The sequence below is a fragment of the Stenella coeruleoalba genome (assembly GCF_951394435.1).
Source record: "Stenella coeruleoalba genome assembly, chromosome: 20".
Taxonomy (NCBI): domain Eukaryota; kingdom Metazoa; phylum Chordata; class Mammalia; order Artiodactyla; family Delphinidae; genus Stenella; species Stenella coeruleoalba.
In genome coordinates, this window is record NC_137166.1 from 38,360,310 (window position 1) to 38,370,104 (window position 9,795).

Below are 9,795 nucleotides of genomic sequence, written 5' to 3' on the forward strand. Positions count from 1 at the left end.
CAACCTGGCCACCCTGGTCTCCCTCCACCACCCTCAGCCGGGTGGGCTCTGGAAGCCCTCCTACCTCAGAGAAGGCCCACAGTGGATGCTGCTGCACTCCCGTGGGGCCAGACCTCCCCGTCCCCGCACCAGGGAGCTCCACACGTACTCAGAGCCCCTGCGCCTGCTCCTCTGTGTCTAGGCTTGATTTTCCCCCACTGGGCCATGCACACAGCAGGTGCTCACTAAACACTTGCCAGGCTGAGCTGAGTCTCTGAATACCACCTCTCTAAATGCCACGGCACAGATCAAAACCTGACAAAAATTCTTGCACCCACACTCCACCCTGGAATGAGTAGGACTGGAGAGGGCAGGGCCAAGCCAGAGAGAGGAGGAGAGGGGCACAGGCTAGTGAGGGTCGGGGCCTGGGGTCTCCCCAACTCAGACCTCTTCCCAAACCAAGAATCTCATTCAACAGTTTTGTTTTGGTTTTTTTGGAAAGAGAAAAATGACATTTTGAAACATGACTGTGAAAAATTAATTTAGGTCTGAAGCATCAAAGACATTTTGTAAACAAAACCAGGGCATTTTGTGGCTGGCCACTGCCTGAGTTTAAACCCCCAGGCGCCTTGGCCCAGCCATGAGTCCCCACAGGGAGAAGCAGCCGCACCCATCCGAAACTGCTCTCCTGGGGAAAGTGCGGCCTGACTCCAGAGCCCAGGGGGACAGAAGAGTAATCACACACGTTCGAAGCCTTGGCAGCCCCTGGCTCCCCAGGCAGGGTGTCCTTTTGTCAACTTCGGACAGGAACACAAATCTACCTACCACCACTCTGGATTGGCCTTGATTGGATCAAAATCCCATTGGAAAACAGGGGTGGGGAGACAATAAAACCTCCAGAATTGATATTAAACCACTGACATTTCACAAACCGAGCAGCACACCGGCAGCTGCCAGTCTAACGGCAGGAGGAACTCTAAAGGGGCAAGTCAGGCATGAAGGTCACCGCTGTGCTGTGGAGCCTCTCCCAGGCCCAGGCGTTAGCACCGAGGGGGCAAAGGGCTTAGATGGCCAGGGTGGGAGCTCCTGCGTGACAGATCTGTCCCTTCTGCACCCTGTCTGTGCGCTTCCCCAGGTGCACCCAGGCAGGGGACGTGAGCTGACTTCCAGAGTCTCCCAGACCAGACGCTCTGAGGCTCTGAAACCAAAGATGATGTTGAACTCAGAACTTGTGCCCATTCCCTACTGTACCTACTGTAGCCCCAAAGCGGGGAGGGGCCACCATCTAGTATGAAACCGGGAAAGGTCCTTCAAAAACAGCCTGGCTCTGAAATTCTCCGCGAGCCGTGTAACTGCCCGAGCTTCCTGCCACATGCCAGGCAAAGTGTCCAGGCAGGTACAGACAAGCGTTCTTTTTCTGCAGATAACTCCACTTGGGCAGGAGCAGGGAGGCAGGCTGAAATATGGTGCCACCAGGACCCTGGCACCGGTCCCTGCCGCTACAGTGAGCCCTCCGGTTCACTCCCAGGCTCTGCCAATCCCAGGCACAGACCTTCGTGTGCTGGCCTTGAGGGGAAGCAAGAAGAGGAAGCTCTGTCCAGAGATCAGGGAGCCCAGGAATTCACTCCAGAGATGGCATATCCCCTGCTCCCTCTCAGCGCCCCCATGCTGTTGGCAGACGTCACCAATCCATGACAGCACGCTTCCCTGCAGAACCCGGCTGTGCACCCCTGCTCTCCTCAACCAGAGCCCCAGCAGGCACCACCACCTCACAGGAGTCAGCCTGTGAGATGAGAGCAGGTCTAGGCCTTCCTGAGAAGAGAGCTTAACCCAGGCACGATGGACAAAACGCAAGGGCAGCCAAGGGGAAGGAAGAGACCATGAAGAAGGCTTACTGGAGGAAGAGGGTCTGGCTGGCTGGAATCAGCCAGAAGAGTGGGGTGGACAGGCAGGTGAGCAAGCCTGAACTGCTTTGGCAGGACCACAGGGGGCTGTGAAACGGGACTCGAGTCAGCATCCTGAGCTCAGCCTTGGGGCTTCTAGGTGGGGCCAGAAGTGAGCCTTCCCCCAGACCTGCAGGGGCTGCCTCAGCCCAGGATGGTCTCAGTGATGGAGAGCCCTGCTGCTTCCCCTCACCCTTCAGAGCCACTCACGACACCAAGTCCAGCACCACTTCAGCCCACCCTGCAGGGAGGGAGAGGGAGCCGCCAAGCACCCGGGAGCCTCCTGTGGGCCACAGTGCCTCTCACTGGCCCCAAGGCCCCCATAGGGATGCTCTGGGCTGAAACTTCTAGGTGGTGGCTCAGAAGGATGTGGAAGGAAAGATGCCAAAACCTTAGGGACCTGGAAATGAAGCCATCTGTAAGCCCAACTGGCATTTCCTGAGTGGCTCCTGAGACCCAGAAATGCAGAGGATACTGGACCATAGTCATCAGCATAAATCCCCCACCATGACAATTCACAAAGCTGCTTCCCAGACTTCAGCTCATCACTTCCCACAGCAGCCCCGGGAGGTGGGGATCCTGGTGACCTCTGACAGGGGGAGCTGAGGCTCAGCTCAGCATGGCAGAGAAACAGCCAAGATTCCCAGCTTTGACCATCCCATCACTGCCTCCATAGCACTGTGCCCCAGGCCTCTGGGCTCTGTGCCTGTCTTGGTTCCCTGACTACATGATGCCGAGTCTTCAGAAGGCTGACTGGTCAAAGGTACTGGGAGGTCACCAGAGGGGTCACCTCTGGCCCCCAACAGCATCTCCAGTGGAACCATCAAACAACATCTCGCCAAGGGGGAGATTCTCATGGGTCTAGAGAAAGCATTGGAGCCAGAGACCTGTTTTCTAATCACCATCCTCACCATTAAGGTGAAGAACACTCATGGGGAAATGAGAGTTTTACCTCAAGCAGATCGATCCACTCAGATCCATCTGCCCCAGCCTCTTAATTCTCCATAATGTCAAAGCAACTTTTGGTTAAGTATACAGTCTGTCCTGTACTAAATTAAACTAATAGATCCAGTGGGAAATAAAACCCCAAGTGTATTGCAAATATTAAAAACACACAACTCTCCGTGGGTCTGTAAGATTTACTCTGGCAAATAATTGTGTACATAACACACACAAAGGCTATAATAAAATCCATCAGAGGACACTCAGCTCTACTTATCACCTCCCCCAATAACACCATCCCTCCCAAGTGCCCAGGCTCAAGGAGAGCCAGTCAAGACCCTGAAAAGCCCCATCCAACATTGTCACAACACCAAAGTCAGATAGGCATGCACTTTAAAATGTGAACTGTTGCTGTTAGTACTACATCCCAGGTGCTGAGTGATCTGCTGTAAACACTTTATCTTAAAATCAATCCTTCTATTCACCCTCTGCAGTCAGCACGGCTGGTATACCCTTTTTACAGATGGGAAAACTGAGGTTCCAAGAGGGCCAAGGCAAGACCAGGATCTGAACCAAAGCCCATCTGACTCCATAGCCCTGGACACCACCTTGCTCTGCTTTGTTTTGTTTTGCATTTGTCTTAACCATTGAGCAATGGATAGCCCAGGCCATGAGGATGATGCTCATCAGAGATGGTATCTAGAGGCCCTGGAGCCTGCCCACATACTACTATTCCTGCCAACTCTGGCCTAGCACCATGGGCATCTCCATGGAAGGTGGGGGAGGGAGAGCAGATAGGGCAGAAATTAGAACCCATATTGCAGTTGGAGAACCTGAGGCTTGAGGGCTTTCCCAACCAAGCCCAGAGGTCCAAAGACCTCAGCAGGTCAAGGACCTAGGAAGGATAGGGTGAGGCACTCTGCTGGGGACTCGGGCACCATGTGGTTCACCTGAAACCCTCACACCTTTTTTGGGCCAGGTGTGCTGCTATTTTGTCAGAGCCAACTCTCAAGTGCAAAGGGAGTGGAGAGAAGAGAACAGTGACAGGTGAGGACTCATCAAAGGCCCCTCCTTGGAGCTGTGTCCAAACAAGGAGCGGTCTGTGGCAACTGCCTTGCACCTGCTCCCAGCTTCCAGACCTTGTCCATCTTTGAGACCTCCAGTTTCCCTGCTCCCACCCCTACCTCATGCTGCCATCAGGGTCAGATTTCCTCCTTGTCACCTCCAAGCCCAAAGCCTTAGCCTGTCCTGTCCCTCAACTCCACCCGATGATGCTGTCACTGGACTCTTCTCTTTGTCCCCAGACCTGCCACCTCCCATCCTTGCACCGGCAGCTACTTTGGGATGCTGATGCACCCAAACCCTGCCCCCACACTCAGTCAAAATCCTGCCCTGCGCTCAGGGCTGAGGAGTTCAGGAAGTCTTCCCAGGTGGGATCCACCTACCACCTCCCTGAAGGTCCCCTGCCAGGGCTGGGGTCACTCTGGACTGGATTTGTATTCCCACTGGGCTCTGAGCCCCACTCTTCTAGGCCCAGAAATCCTTACTGTGGCTACAAGGCCCCGCATGCCCTCACCTGCCTGCCCTCCTAGCCCCACCTGAGCCCCTCATTCACCACGCTCTGCTGCCTCATACCCTCCAACCCCCTTTACCCTACCCTTGGCCTCGGCATTTGCCATGCCTTCTGCCTACAGCACCCTTCCTCTCCCAGGTCTTTGCCTGGCTGACACTTCATATCTTCCCTGACCACCGGGACTCCCACTGTGTGTGTCTGTGTGTGAGAGCATGTTCGTGTGCGGGCTGTGGGCTGCACGTTACACATCACTGGCTGAGAGGATGAGGCTTAGTTTTTGTTTCCTCTTTGCGGGTGTGTCTCTGCCCCCTTCTGGGCTGAAATGCAGGCAGGATGAAATGTAGGCAGGATGCTGTGGGCTCCCCAGCACCGGGCACACAGTTAAATTGGTGCCCACAGATATGCATTGGATAAATGAATGAGGAGGTTCTCAGGACACGTTGGCTAAATAAATGTTTGAGGTGAAACAGGCTCTGCCTGGAGTTTCTCTCCCTTATTCCATCTCTCCAGACAGTCTCCAAGTCCCAGCAATCCTGTCTCTGACGCAAACAAATAGCCCCAGGCTCAGGGAACCCAGCGTGGTGACACTGACACAGCATCCATGGGCCAGACCCTGGGGCCTGATAGCTATGGGTCCCCAACTGCTGCCAACCCAGAACAAGCTGACTGCAAGTCAGGCCCACTTTGCGGTGTGCACACAGGCAGGGGCGGGCTCACCTCCCTGGCGGCCATGAGGCCTGTGAGAGCAGAGGGCCCTCTCTTGCCTCTGTGCCATTCAGGGGCTGACGCCCCACTGTCTTTCTCCTGGAATTCAGGGCAAAAGAGGGCAACAGGAACCCAAACTGTGAGCTTCCCCACTTGCCCTCCCCGCCTCGGAGGCACTCCATCATCAGCTCCCTCTCATCATCCAGGACAGAGACCACCAGGGCACAGAGAGGGCCATGCCACTGCCACCCCCACCACCCCTCAGCTGCTGCAGCTGACCTGAGGCGTGCCCTTGGAGGGGAGTCTCTTGGGGCTAGACTTCAGGCCTTTATCCCCTGACACTAATGGCAAGTGAATGACTAAACTGGCCAAAAATAAAAGTCCCCATAAATCTGATCTTTTCCTTTAAGCTGTAGGGGACACAGAGTGTGGCCGGGATTATTGATGGAAAAGTTTATGGATGGACTGAATCTTAAAATCAAAATACATTACGCAAAATCAATGTTGCTGTACGTGGTATGGGGAGGACAGGAAAGGTCAGCCGAGAGAAGACTATCGAAACCAAAACTCTAAGAGGGCCTGAACATTAAAATAAATTTTGAAAGTGAGTTCCAGGAAAACCATTTACTCAGGGCTGTAATTTAAGGGTGCTTTCATGAGAGGCTGGGCAGTCTTTCTAACTAGCACTTTTGAAGCATCTTTGAGAGTCCGGTGAATTCATCCACAAAATGGTATTGACAAGCACTGCATACCTCAACTCACAGCCCGATCAGAACAGCGTGTGCTGACGGTGGGCGTGAGTTAGAGAGCTGAGGATGGGCACAAGCAAGCCCCCAGGCACTGCCAGACCGTGGGTCAGGTGGGTTGAGTGATTATTGATCACATTACAGGAGGGCTCACCTCCAAGTCCCTATACACAGCGATTCTGAAGGCATTTCAGAGCCTGTGGATGGAGAGAGGGAGGGAAAAACCGTGTAGCGCAAAGGATGGTTGTCACTACCTACTGATGAGCACTCAGGACTGGGGATGCAACGGTTCTGAAATGCTCTCTCACAAATCCATCTGTGGGAAACGAGCTTCATTTCACATGGCCAACATTACCTCTAAAGAGGGCATCTTTGTGGAAACGCAAGGGACACTAGCAGTTGGTAGGGTTGAGTAGCTGTGTCCCCAGAGAGTAGTTTTCCTTAGGAGAAGCAACACACATACTCCATCACAGATGCCTTCCTTAGAGCTTCCAACTGAGACCACATCCCACCCTGACTCAGTGAGAAGGAACTGGCTTCCTTGCAGGAGTGGGGGCCAGCCAGGCATCGGCAAGGACTGGTGGGGGCTGCTGCCTGGTTTCAGCTCACTGATCCTCCAAATGGCCAAAGGGCTATAGGTGAAAGAGACAGAAGTCCCTGCCCTGCCCATCAGGAAAGCAGGAGCAAAGCACTGCTTCTTGACACTTCCTAACAGTGCTCCTGGTTCCTACATTCACGGAGCCCTACGTGTGGGTCAGCCCCAGCTGGGAGTTAAAGACACAGGGAAGAAAGATGCAGCCGTGGCCTCACAGTCTACGAGACAGGACAGAAGAGCAAACAGACCCTTTCGATACAGAGCTGCTGTGCACCACTGAAAAGCAGGGAAGAAGATGCACAACTAGCTCAGACCTCACCGGGCTGCCATCAATCAAGGCAGAGGGGCATTACCTTCTATACCAACTCCAGGTACAAGGACCACAGTCTCACCTGGGGTAGGGGTGTTTGGGTTAAGAATTAGGACCCCAGAGTAAGACAGACTTGGGATGAAGCCTTACTTAGCTGTGTGACTTTGGGCTAATTCCTCAAGCTCTCTGAGCTCAGCCACCACATCTCTAAGATGGGTGAAATCACAGTGTCTACCCACTGTTATAGGGTTTACATGAGCTCATTCATTCACTCCACAACTATGTATTGAGTGCCTACTGTATGCCAGACCCTATTCTAGGTGCTGGACATACATCAGGGAACAAAGCAATCAAAGAGCCCCACCTGAGTAGAATCTACAGACCACAAACAAGAAACACCATAAATAAGGATATTGGATCGTATGTTGGAAGGAAGTCAGCACTAAGGAAAGGAGAAAAAGAAGAGCAAAGAGGGATTGGGAGTGCTGGAGGTGGGGGGTGGAAGAGTGCAAATTGCAATATTAAAATGGTGGTCCCAGCAGGCCTTATTGAGAGGTGACTTCTTAACAAAAATCAGAAGAACGTGACAGAGTTAGTGAACCAGGTAACAGAGGAAGGATCATCCCAGTCAGACGAAACACCTGGTACAAAGGCCCTGGGGGTGGGAATACACTATGTGAGTGGTATTGTAGGAAGGAGGCCAGTGCGGCTAGAGGAGTGTGATCAGGAAAAAGACAGAAAACATGAGATAAGGACAGAGGAGGTGGAGGTGGAAGGCAGATGGTTTGACCTTATCAACCACTGCACGGTCACTGATGTTTGTCCTGAATGAAAAGGGAGCCGCTGCAGGGTTTTGAGCAGAGGAAGAATAATCTGAATTCTGTTTGAGAAGGATTGCTCAGTTGTCATGTTGACAACTAATGCATGGAAAGCGCCTGGTACATGAAGAGTATGTAAAAAAGTATAGCTATTATTCTTATTAATAATAACACCAACTCATGCAGTGGGAAAGAAACACCTTACCCCACAAGGTGGTACAGGTTTACAAGATTCACAAACCTTAAAGTAAGCGAGGTATAACTCCCTCTAGCTGCAGGAATTCTCCCCATGTGCATCCCTGATCACTGGCCATCCAGCTTGACTTGGAGCTGGTATCAGGACAGGAGATCGCTGCATCTCCAGGCAGGCCACTGCACAGCAGGCAGCTCTTGCCATCATAATCCTGCTTGGACTCAGCCCCCAAATGAATCTGCTTTCCTAGAATCCCACTGGTGTCCTGAGTCTGTGTAGTACAGTGCAAGTCTGCCCCCTCCCTTTAGAAGTTGAGGACAGCAATGGGGCCCTGCAGGGTTTTACATTAAGCGATCCAAGGGTAGTTTCTAAAGGAAGGTGGAATTATCAAGGGAAAGTCCCCTCTTGGGGGGTGGGGGGTGGGGGAAGTTGAAAGGGCAGAAGGCAGCTGGCAACTGCTTCCTTGGGGCACCTGGAGAGAAACTGTAGGAAGAAAAGGAAGTCCCTAGACATTCCTCCCTTCGTAGCCAGAGACCTTGGCTAACAAGGGCTCAATAGATGAGCAACAGTGGTCTGAGTGGCCCAGATGAGATGCTGAAACCCAGGCCTAGGAGGGGTAAATGGCCCTGCCCAGGGCACCCCGCTGGTAAAGACATGGCTTAGAAAGGGCCTACGGCTTCTTCCCCCCACCTCCGCTTCCCCCCACCCCCCACCGTGAGCATCCTGGACCAGGTCAGCTGCTGGTATTTGCCCAGTCGTTTTCCTTCTCCTTAGTTCTTGGGGAGCCCTCTGGCAGAGCCTCCAGGAAGGTTAGTGAGCAGGGATAGCAGCCTCGTGAATCTGCAGGAGCTCCTCTCACCCCAACCTTAGGTCAGAGCTAAGAGGTTACAGACCAGGGATAGCGACAGAGATACTGAACTCCACGGACTGGGGTCTCCCTTGAGGAAGGGAAGCAAGAGAGAGCCAAGCCGAGGTGTGGGAGTCGCCCCTACAGCAAGGTGCCCCTCCAAATCACAAGCCCACCCCACGCTTCCCTTTGGGGACCAGACTGCACCCCCGCAGACGGCTGAGGAGGGAGAAGGCTCCGGGTGAAAGCTGTGAGAGGTGCGGGTTGCGGGGGGATGCGAAGCCAGGGGATGGGCTCCGGAACGCGGCTGTGGACCCGACCTTTGCCTCCTGCCTCTTCGGGATACTCCCCTGCACCTGGTAAAGCGAGGGCCGCGACCCGCGAAGAACAAGTGGGGACGCAGTGGTCAGCGAACAAGGTGCAGGAACCCCACCCCCGCCCGGAAACCTCCGGGGCCTTGAGTCGTGCCGGGCGCTCCCCCACCCCACCCCACCCCCGCCGCCTCTGCCGTCACTCACGGCTGCTGCTCTCTGGCTCGCTCTTGCGCTCTCCGCGCCACTGGCACCTGCTCGCCGGGCGCTCTGCGCTCACTTCTCGTTCGCACACTGCAGACTCCCGGCGCTACCGCCGTCACCCAGCCTCGTCCCCGGCCCAGCACAGCGCTCCGCCCTTCTCCCGGGCCCACGGCGCCCACCCACCCGCCATGGCCTGGGCCTGGGACAAAGAGCGGGGCAGCTTATTGCCCAAACCGGGGTAAGAAGTTGAGGGCGGGGGTCTGCGGAGAGGGCCTCGGAACCCGCGGGGCGCAGGGATAAGCGGCTGTCTCCGGCTCTGGAGGCTGGAAAGAAGCAAGGGAGAGTTTTGGTGGGAGGACCCCCAGCCAAAGCGGGTGCGGGGCGCAGCTGCGCTCCAACCAGAGAGACTGTGGTCCCTCCAAGCGACCGGGGTGGGGGGGGAGCGCTCCGGGGCGGGGGCGGTGCCTGCTGTGGAAGGGGAGAGGAGGGGAGGGGAGGGGAGGGGAGGGGAGAGGAGAGGGGAGGAGAGAGGAGGAGAGGGGAGAGGAGGGGAGGGGAGGGGAGGGGAGGAGAGGGGAGGGGAAGGGAGGGGTGATGCAGCGGTGGAGGTGGCACAGTGCCCAGCCACT